Genomic DNA, 11,917 nt, shown 5'->3' with positions numbered 1-11,917 from the left:
CAACCTAGTTATTTAATTTTTCTGTGTCTTGATTTTCTCATTCATCAAATACAGATAATAGGCACTTCCCTGGTGGCCCAGTGGTTAAGATTTCATGCACCCAATGTAGGGAGCCCAGGTTCGATCCCTGGGCAGGGAACTAGGACCCACATTCCACAGTGAAGATCCTGAGTGCTGCAACTAAGACCCAGTGCAGCCAGATTAAAAAAAAGAAGAAATATAAATAATAAGGGAACTTTCTCCATACCTTTCTTGTAAATATTAAATCAGTCTATGTGCATTAAAGACTTAGCACAAAACTGGCAGACAGTAAAGAGTAAGTAGATATAAGATATTATATGTTTATACCATTATATTTTATATATTTCTGTTCCCACTCCAAAAGCAGGGTTTGTAGGCAGTACAAACACTTTTATTCCAACAGCACAACTGACAAACTTTACTGAAAAGCTGAAATTTAAAAAATAAAGTTGGTTATTTTGCATCATGTAAAAACCCTTCTCCTATCTATCTCCCTTCAAAAATCAAAGGTTTCTGAATTTGTACCTATATTTCTGTAACAATTTGTAATTGAACTTACTCTTGGTAGTCAGTTTTATCTCTTCCTTTCCAATCTGGATGCCTTTTACTTTCTTTTTTGTTACCTTATTGCACTGAATGGGGCCTTTAGTACAAGGTTGAGTAGAGTGGTGAGGTGACCCTTCTTGCTTTGTTCCTGATCTTAGGGAAAATGAATTTAATATCTTACCAGTAAATGGTATTAGCTCTAAGATTTTTCTACAAGCTCTAAGCTTGTAGGTGCCCATGATGGTTAACTTTATGTGTTAACTTGACCATGATAAGGGATGTACACATAGCTGGTAAACCTTATTTCTGGGTATGTGTGTAAGAGTATCTCCAGAAGAGGTTAGCATTTGAATTAGGAGGCTGAGTAAAGATAGTTCTCACTAATGCTGGTGGGCATCATCCAACTCATTGAGTGTGTGGATAGAACAAAAGGCAGGCCAGTCTACTCAACCTGAGACATCCATCATCTCTCATCAGACAGTGTCACTCCTGGTTTTGGGGCTTTGGGATTCAGATCAGAACTAATTTACACCACTGACTCCAAATTTTCAGGACTTTGAAACTGGACAGAATTGCACCATCTATTTTCTGGGTTTATTTGCTTTGTGGACAGCAGATTGTGGAACTTCTCAGTCTCCATAACTGTTTGAGTCAATTCCTATGAATAAATCTCTTCTTATATCTATCTATATCTGCATCTAATCTATCTATATCCTATTGGATATATCCTATAATCTATCTTTTTCTCTTGGAGAATTCTGATTAAGCCAATGCCCTTCATCAAATCCCCTTCTACTCCTAATTTTCTGAGAGTTTCTTTTAAAAATCATGAATGGATATCAAATTTTGACAAATGCTTTTTTTAATCCTCTTTTTTTTTAATGGTTAGAAAAACATGATCATAATAAATGGCATCAGGCTAATATCCTAAAGATAAATTTCCAGGAGCAGGAATATTGAAAAGTTGTGTATTTATAATTGTGTATTTATATATATATATATATATTATATATATATAATTGTGTATTTATAATTTTGATAAGTATAAACAATTGCCCTTCCTAGGAACTTTACAAATGTATATTCCCACTATCAGGTAAAAAGTTTTCACCACCAGGTAAAACTCTTTTCAGTAAATGTATAAATTGCATCTCTTTTTATGAGTGATCATAAATATCTTTTCTTCTATTTAAGAAACTTTTTATATTCATTCTTCCCATCTTTTGCCCATTTTTTTACTCTGTTGTGTATGTGTGTGTGTGTATGTAAATGACTTTTTAAATTGATTTTTAGGATATTATTTTTTATATATCAATATTTCTTAGTCAATTTATTATTTTTTGACTTTGCTTTTGATATGTGTGTAAAAGTGATATTTTAACTTGAATCTCACTACTTCCATTAATTTTTCTGATGAGCTAGAAATGGACCTTATGAGAAAATGTGGGAAATACTGTAGTTTTATCAATTCCTTTGACAAATCATCTTGTGGAAAGTTGTCCACAGTGGTAAAACTTATAATAATAGTGAGCTGATTCCTGCTAATTTTTTTTTCACAGAAAGTAATGAATATAACTTGTTTCTTTTTTAATTGGTGTGGATAAAAGCTATTATCCTTACTTATTCCTATCATTTCTTTACTATTAGAGAAGCAGTAAAGGAACTGGGTGAAACTATTTGATGCATATGGAGTTATTATGTGCCCTTGACTCAAGATCACCTTGAAATGATTAGTAGTCTGGATTCAAATAGAATATTCCTTACTTCCGATAGTATGCCATTCAATGATATCTTAGCCCAAAGGTCACATGTGGTGGTAATAGGGGAGTCCCAAGGCCTCATTTCCAACCTAGACTCTCCAACTTGGGGATTTTTGAAAGCCTAATTTTTTTAGCCCTTACTTGGATATCAAAATGCTGAGTTCACAGTGATGAATTCAACCAACTCTTTATTTAACTTGTACTGTCATTGCATTCTGTGTACAACACAATCTCACATGATGTTGGCACATACGATGGAAACAAAAGTTATTTTTTCTTTTAAAATTAATTTAAAAAATAGTGTTATGACATAATTATCTTCCTTCCTTGTTTTTAACTTCTGTTTTCTATTGCTTTTTTGTTAACCTAAACTCAGCTCACCCACTCTTTCCTTAGCTTTTTTTGGATCCATATCTCAGTTCCTTTTTTCTTCTTAAGACATACAGGAAAATCTCTTTCTAGGGCTAATTATGTTCATGTTTGCTACACTCTTGAGCAATTTATTTTAGTAAATCAAAGAAGAATGTATTTTTAGAACATCCCAGGAAGAATGCATATACTGGTTAAGTTCAATTACACCTACTGCTGAAGGAAACCTACAGAAGTGGAGGTACAGAGAGTGGAGTGAAGAATTTTATTCATTTGTACTATTCACCAAGGTTTTAACAGTACTTAATTATGATAGTCATCATTCACTTATTTATGCTTCTATTTAATGAATAGTTGTTAAATAAATACATGCAAAGTTATTTTCATACTCTGAGGTTTTTTGTTTTTTAAGTTGATGGTTGATATAAACACTATCATCAAGATTGCTGAGAGAAATATCATTAACCTCAGATATGCAGGTGATACCACCCAAATGGCAGAAAATGAAGAGGAACTAAAGAGTCTCTTGATGAAGGTGAAAGAGGAGAGTAAAAAAGCTGACTTAAAACTCAACATTCAAGAAACAAAGATTATGGCATCTGGCTCCATCACTTCATGGCAAATAGATGGGGAAACAATGGAAACAGTGACAGACTTTATTTTCTTAGACTCTAAAATCACTGAGGACAATGACTGAAGCCATGGAATTAAAAGAAATTTGCTTCTTGGAAGAAAAGCTATGATAAACCTAGACAGCATATTCAAAAGCAGGGACATTACTTTGCCAACAAAGTTTTGTCTAGTCAAAGCTATGGTTTTTCTAGTAGTCATGTACCGATGTGAGAGTTGGACCATAAAGAAGGCTGCACGTTGAAGAAATAATGTTTTCCTATTGTGGTGCTGGAGAAGATTCTTGAGAGTCCCTTGGACAGCAAGGAGATCAAGCCAATAAATTCTTCAGGAAATCAATCCTGAATATTTACTGGAAGGACTGATATTGAAGCTGAAGCTCCAATACTTTGGCCACCTGATTTGAAGAGTTGATTTATTGGAAAAGACCTTGATGCTGGGAAAGATTGAGGGCAAGAGGAGAAGGGGACAACAGAGGGTGAGATGGTTGGATGGCATCATCGATTCAATGGACATGAGTTTGAGCCAACTCCGAGGGGTAGTGAAGGACAGGGAAGCCTGACGTGCTGCAGTCCGTGGGGTTGCAAAGAGTCAGGCTCAACTGAATAACTGAACAGCAGCAGCAGCAGTTGCCGATAACCTTAACAAAACTAACTTTGGTAGAGTGAAACTGACAGCTTCATTAGCATTTGAAAATGGAGAGGAGAAGAAGAAACAGCAAGTGGAGACACATCAGGCAACTTTGCTGTAAAGGAAAATATATACATAGCATGGTAGTTGGAGATGAATGTGGGATCATGGGACTTTTGTTTGGTGTTAGGTAGAAATTGAGGCAGGAGATAGATAGACCCCAGGCTGAATAGCTAGAGTTTGTCCCCTGTGGATAAATACTCCAAGATGAAGAGGAGGAGGAGTTAAGCCCTGCCCAGATATGAAACTATATATTTCTCATTCTCAAGGTCAAGGAGACCTTCCTTGAAAGTCAAAAAGGAGAGGGAGACACCCCATAGTAGGTGATGTCAACCTACCCATAGGCCTCTTCACAAGAATCCATCTTTGCTAGATGCACATGCATACATGGGAAGGCCTGGAGATAAACCAAATATGGACTCAGAACCAGGCAAAGCAAGATGATTTGCCAGAGGAAACCTAAAAGAAATGCCCCATAACAGTGATTCAAACTACCATGGTGGCACAGTAAATTTCATTTATGTGCATGGAGGTCTCATATCAATAAGACCTAAGACGTGACCAGAGCAGGGAGATTTTATACCTTTTTAGACAAAGAAACAATGAATCTATATCTATGGAAAACTGAGAGGACAAAGAAAGTTAGGTTTTGGGTGCTTAATTAGTGAAGAATCTAAACAGAATTTGAGTTTAGGTAGTAAATTAAAGGACTAAAAATGTTTATACAGACTTCTTGGCCTGAATTCTCTGTCTCTGGTGAGGATGTCCTTCTGTCTCCAGATACAGGTAGAGAATTTTCACACAAGTGATTTATTTCCTACTTTAAGGGAGACAGAAAGGAGGATCAGAGTGTCCCTCTTGCATTAGCTATTTCTTCAGTAAAACCATCTATATGCCACAGAGGAACATTTTAGGATGGCCCACCCTGAAGTAAAAATTGAGGGAGAGGGGAGAACAGGGATAACTTTAGAGTGATTTCTGAGTAGGAAAGAAGGAATTCTTTTTCCTGAACAATCAATCTGTGCATGAATTGGCCTTAGATAGAAACAGGGAAAACATCCCTCTCTTACAAAAAAAATAAAAAAAGATTTATTTATGGCTGTGCTGGGTCTTCATTGCTGTGCTGGCTTTTATCTAGTTGGGGGGCTACTCTCCAGTTGGTGGGCAGGCTTTTCATTGAGGTGGCATCTCTTGCTGCAGAGCACAGGCTCTAGGGCATGCGGGCTTCAGCAGTGGTGGCTCCCTGGCTCTAGAACACAGACTCAATACTGTAGTGCACGGGCTTAGTTGCTCCGAGGCATGTGGGATCTTTCCAGATCTGGGCTTGAATCTGTGTCTCCTGCATTGGCAGGTGGATTCTTTACCACTGAGCCACCAGGGAAGCTTTCAAACATCTCTTTTATCTGGAGGGAAAGTGGCAGGAATGGAGCAGGAAAATTGGTACCATTAGGAGTGGTGCACAGAGACATTCCTTTATGATTGCCTCCATATTCTCAGTAAAATCAGAAGTGTAGCCTTCAGTTGGGACTGAGGAGACGTAGGGAATTATCGGAGGTTTGAGGTGAAATAATCATCGGGGAGAATAAAAGAATGTTTGTGATTGTAGGAGGGATGTTGGGCAGTTATAAGGTACTGTTTGAATGAAGTGGTGACAGATTTAAAGTGGACAGCCAGCGGGATGTGTGTGTGCACGTGTATACACTGGAGCGCTTCCAGTCACGTTCTCAGATGCACTTACTGAGAAAGTGATGTTTGGATTTGTTTATGTTTTGCCTGTAAAGCTCAATTCAGGGAGAGAGAGGCAAGGGCCTTGAGAGTTTTGGCAGTGGAGTAATAATGACGTTGGGCCTTGAAATCTAAGCTGGGTAAGGATTGAAGTGAGACTTTGTAAGGAAGCAAGAGATGGATGAATCAATGAATTGGAATTCCTACGGCATTTGAGAAATTATTGGATTAAATCTATTAACTAAAAAGGCAAGTCGTAGTGGTCAAAGAGAGGAGAAATTTAAATGGAGTATATGAGTTATTAGTAATGATATGATGTAGTATTAAAATATGACTCAGATTCAGACTTAAATTGAAGAAAGTAGGAAAAACCACTAGGCCATTCAGGTATGACCTAAATAAAATTCCTTATGATTATACAGTGGACGTGAGAAATAAATTTAAGGGACTAGATCTGATAGATAGAGTGATGAAGTATAGACAGACGTTCGTGACATTGTACAGGAGATAGGGATCAAGACCATTCCCAAGAAAAATAAATGCAAAAATGCAAAATGGCTATCTGAGGAGGACTTACAAATAGCTGTGAAAAGAAGAAATGCAAAAAACAAAACAGAAAAGAAAAGATATACCCATATGAATACAGAGTTCCAAAGAATAGCTAGGAGAGATAAGAAAGCCTTCCTCAGTGATTAATGCAAAGAAATAGAGGAAAACAACAGAATGGGAAAGACTAGAGATATCTTCAAGAAAATGAGAGATACCAAGGTAACATTTCATGCAAAGATGGGCTCAATAGAGGACAGAAATTGTACAGACCTAACAGAAGCAGAAGATATTAAGAAGAGGTGGCAAGAATACACAGAAGAACTAACTGTACAAAAAAGATCTTCACGACCCAGATAATCATGATGGTGTGATCGCTTAGCTAGAGCCAGACATCCTGGAATGCGAAGTCAAGTGGGCCTTAGGAAGCATCACTATGAACGAATTCCAGTTGAGCTATTTCAAATCCTGAAAGATGAAGCTGTGAAAGTGCTGCACTCAATATGCCAGCAAATTTGGAGAACTCAGCAGTGGCCACAGGACTGGAAAAGGTCAGTTTTCATTCCAATCCCAAAGAAAGATAATGCCAAAGAATGCTCAAACTACCACATAATTGCACTCATCTCACAGGCTAGTAAAGTAAAGCTCAAAATTCTCCAAGCCAGGCTTCAGCAATACGTGAACCATGAACTTCCAGATGTTCAAGCTGGTTTTAGAAAAGGCAGAGGTACCAGAGATCAAATTGCCAACATCTGTTGGATCATCGAAAAAGCAACAGTTCCAGAAAAACATCTATTTCTGCTTTATTGACTGGTCAAAGGCCAAACGGAGAAGACGATGGCATCCCACTACAGTACTCTTGCTTGGAAAATTCCATGGACGGAGGAGCCTGGTAGGCTGCAGTCCATCGGGTCGCGAAGAATCAGACACAACTGAGCGACTTCACTTTCACTTTTCACTTTCATGCATTGGAGAAGGAAATGGCAACCCACTCCAGTGTTCTTGCCTGGAGAATTCCAGGGATGGGGGAGCCTGGTGGGCTTCCGTCTATGGAGTCACACAGAATCGGACACGACTGAGGCGACTTAGCAGCAGCAGCAAGAAAGGCCAAAGCCTTTGACTATGTGGAACACCACAAACTGGAAAATTCTGAAAGAGATGAGAATACCAGACCACCTGACTTGCCTTTTGAGAAACCTGTATGCAGGTCAGGAAGCAACAGTTAGAACTGGACATGGAACAACAGACTGGTTCCAAATAGGAAAAGGAGTATGCCAAGGCTGTATATTGTCACCCTGATTATTTAACTTATATGTAGAATATATCATGAGAAATGCTGGGCTGGATGAAGCACAAGCTGGAATCAAGATTGCCGGGAGAAATATCAATAACCTCAGTTATGTAGATGACACCACCCTTATGGTAGAAAGTGAATAAGAACTAAAGAGCCTCTTGATGAAAGTGAAAGAGGAGAGTGAAAAAATTGGCTTAAAACTCAACATTCAAAAAACTAAGATCATTGCATCTGGTCCCATCATTTCATGGCAAATAGGTGGAGAAACAGTGGAAACAGTGGCAGACTATTTTGGGGGGCTCCAAAGTCACTGTGGATGGTGACTGCAGCCATGAAATTAAAAGACTCTTACTCCTTGGAAGAAAAATTGTGACCAATCTAGACAGCATATTGAAAAGCAGAGGCATTATTTTGCCAACAAAGGTCCATCTAGTCAAAGCTATGGTTTTTCCAGTGGTCATATATGGATGTGAAAGTTGGACTATAAAGACAGCTGAGCGCTGAAGAATTGATGCTTTTGACCTGTGGTGTTGGAGAAGACTCTTGAGGGTCCCTTGGACTGCAAGGAGATCCAAGCAGACCATCATAAAGGAAATCAGTCATGAATATTCATTGGAAGGACTGATGTTGAAGCTGAAACTCCAATACTTTGGCCACCCGAGGCAAAGAACTGACTCCTTTGAAAAGACCCTGATGCTGAGAAAGATTGAAGCAGGGAGCAGAAGGGGACGACAGACAATGAGATGGTTGGATGGCATCACTGACTCAATGGACATGCGTTTGAGTAAATCCTGGAGTTGGTGATCGACAGGAAGGTCTGGCGTGCTGCAGTCCATGGGGTCACAAAGAGTCAGACACGACTGAGACACTGAACTAAACTGAAAATATGACTCAGGAAGTCTATATAAAAGTAGTCTATTGAAAGACAAGATCATGGGAGGACAGGATGTAAAGAAATTATGAAGGACTTCCCTGGTGGTCCAGTTGTTAAGAATCCTTACTTCCACTGCAGGGGTCATGGGTTCAATCCCTAATCTGGGAACTAAGATCCTACATACCTCACAGAGCATCCAAAAAAAAAAATTTTTTTTAAAGAAGAAATTATGAGGCCATTATATTGAACACATTATTTGTGTATGTTCCAGTTACCTCTGTTTGTATAACAAAGCTAATCAAAACTTAGGTAAAACAACAATGTATTATCTCATAGAACTGTGGTTAGTTCCAGTGGTTAGCTGAATTACTGTCTTTTAAACACTCAACTGAGTGGAAGTCCAAGATGGCTCACTCATAGGGCTGACAGTTGATGCTGGCTGCTTGCCAGAAGCTCAGCTAGTCTGTTGCCCAGACTGCCAACATATGGTTGCTTTATGTAACTTGGACTTCTCACATCACAAGCACTGGTTTACAAAGGGAAGTGTCCCAAGAGTGAGTGTTCCAAGGAGCAGAAAGCAGAAACCACAAAGCCAGAACAGGGTTACACCCAAACTGGTACAGTGATAGAGTGTTATTTCACCATATTCGGGTTTTTTTGGCCATGCAGTATGCAGGATCTTAGTTCCCCAATCAGGGGTCAAACCTGCATCCTCTGTATTGGAAGCTTGGAGTCTTAACCACTGGACCGCCAGGAAGTTCCCCATATTCTTAGTAGAAACAGTCTCAGGGCCCACATAGATTCAAGGGGGAGTGAGGGATAGAGACTAGCTCTTGAAAAGGGTGGCAAAGTAACACTGCAGAAGAGCAAACACATGGAATGAGAGATACTGTTGTGGCCATCTTTGGAAAAGAAAATTTTCTGTAGTGTGAATATTGAAATCGATAATAATAGGACTAGCATTGGTGGGAAAGAGGGTGAGCTAGATATTAAAATGTTGATTAGGAAGAACAACTCAGAGATATCTTGTTGAAGATATTTGCAACAAGGAGAAATAGAAGATAATGAATTTGTTAGCATAAACTTTAGCTCCCTTTCCTTGGTTTATTAGCTCGAACTGTTTTGTAATTTTACTCATTGCATTACTAATTATGGTGTAAGCCTTTACCTTATGACAGCTTTTGTTCTAAAGGTGTTATATGATACAACTTCACTTCAGCATTATAACCTACAATTGCATACTTCCATTTCTCCCCTCCCAATCTCTGGTCTATTGTCATCTGTTTATTTCTACATATGGGAGAAACCCCACTATTCTTTTGTTTTAATCGGGTGATTGTTTAAACACATTTAAATAATAAGAAAAGATCTTACATATTTATTCAAATAGTTACCATTTCTACTGGTCTTCATTATGTTGTATAGATCCATATTTCCATTCGGTACTATTTTCTTTTCACCTAAGGAATATTTAATATTTCTGAAACATTTCTTGTAGTGTGAATCTACTGTTGATGAATTATTTTAGCTTTTATATATGGGGGCGACAGAGGATGAAACAGTTGAATCTCACCATTGACTCAATGGACATGAGTTTGAGCAAACTCCAGGAGACAGGGAAGGACAAGGGAGCTCGGAGTGCTGCCGTCTATAGGGTCAAACAGAGTTGGACACGAATGAGCAACAGAACAACAATGTCTGAAAAGCTCTTTCCCCCACCCACTTCTGTTTTTGAAAGATGTTTGTATTAGGTATAAACTTCTAAGCAACGGGTTTTTTTTCTTTGAGTACTTTAAAGATGTTGCTCAATTGTATCTCATGCACTTTTTTTTCAACAAGAAATATTCTATCATCTTTATATTTCTTCCTCTCTATATATCTCATTTCTTTAGCTGCTTTAAAATATTTCTTTCTCACTTGTTTGAGACACTTGATTACTGTGAACCTTGGTGTAGTTTTCTTGTTTCTAGGTTTCATTAAATTTCTTGAATCTGTGGTTGTCATCAGATTTTAAAATATTTGCACCATTTTTTCATTTCATATTTTTTCTCTTCCTTAAGAAGTCCTCCTTTCATTTGAAGTCTCCAATGATACATTTAATAAAACACTTCAAGTTATCTCACAGTTCACTGAAGCTTTGTTTAATTTTTGATACTTTCTATTCTCTTTTACATTTTGTATAGTATGTCTTATAAGCCCTTAACCCTTTCTTCTGCAATGCTTAGTCTGCCATTAATTCTTTCCAGTTTATCTTTTCATCTCAAACAGTATAGTTTTCATCCTTGGATTTTTTTATTATTTTAAAAGAGCTTCCATGATTCTACTTCACATACTCAATCTTATCTCTAGCTTTTTAAACATATGCTATATAGTCATTATAACTGTTTTAAGGTCCTGAACTACTGATTCTGTTGTATGGGTTGGTTTTTATTTTCTTTTTCTTTTTAGGTACAGGCCACATTTTTCTGCCTTTTGCATTCTTAGTGGTTTTTGATCAGGCACATTTGTGGATTTTGCCTTTGTGGATGCTCAAAATTCTTATAAATGTTCTTTAGCCTTGTTCTGGGATACAGGTTCTTGAAAACAGTTTTAGGCTCTGAGTCTTTCTTTTAAGCTGCGTTGACAGGACCAGTGAAGTGTTTTAGACTTATTTTTGTTGAATTATTGAAGCAAAGGTCTTTTGTTCATCGTACTTGGTAGCACTAATTATGAGGTTTTTCTTGTCTGTGAATTGGAAACAGGCACTATCTTATTTCTGTGTGAACTGTATAGGTACTATTTTCTTTGTTCCTCTTGGTGAGTTCTTTCCTGAACCTTTGGTAGTTCACTATCCCCCTCCCCATCCCTCTCACACACACAGACACCCAGTGATCAGTACTCAAAGACTCAAGGGGGATCCTCAGCTGAACTCCAGAGTTCATTATGAAATGATCACCATGATAAGTCTAGTAATCATCCATTCTCATACGAAGTTACTACAATATTATTGATTGCGTTCTTTAATCATTTGATACTTATAGAGTGGAAATGAGAACAATCAGGCATAGATCTTGCATTTATAAAACTCAGTGAGCACAGCTGGAATGCTAATAGGGTAGATTACAAGCTTGGGTTGTCCAGAAGTAGCTGATAAGCATGCATGTCATTCAGATTCAGTATGATGATTCTGCTTTCCAAAAGACTTTCCTTAATGAACAAGATAGAGGCTGTGTCTAAACATTAGTAACTTTGTATATTTCTTACGAGGTCATTACAGATTTTATAAAATGATACTTATTTTAGTTTAAGGTAACTAGAAAAAAAAAAACAAACATACAATTCATAACACTTTAAATGAAGAAAGTGTGGGCCAGGAAGTCAAACCAATAGTAAACTACTCTAAGTCTTAGAACAGCAATCCATTCTCCAAGAATTGGTTCAAAAATACTAAGTACTGACTGTACTAAGAAGCAATCCCTACTT

This window comes from Bubalus kerabau, chromosome 4 (assembly GCF_029407905.1).
Source record: "Bubalus kerabau isolate K-KA32 ecotype Philippines breed swamp buffalo chromosome 4, PCC_UOA_SB_1v2, whole genome shotgun sequence".
Taxonomy (NCBI): domain Eukaryota; kingdom Metazoa; phylum Chordata; class Mammalia; order Artiodactyla; family Bovidae; genus Bubalus; species Bubalus kerabau.
The sequence above is the reverse complement of the archived record's forward strand: the minus strand, read 5'-3'. Positions refer to the sequence as shown.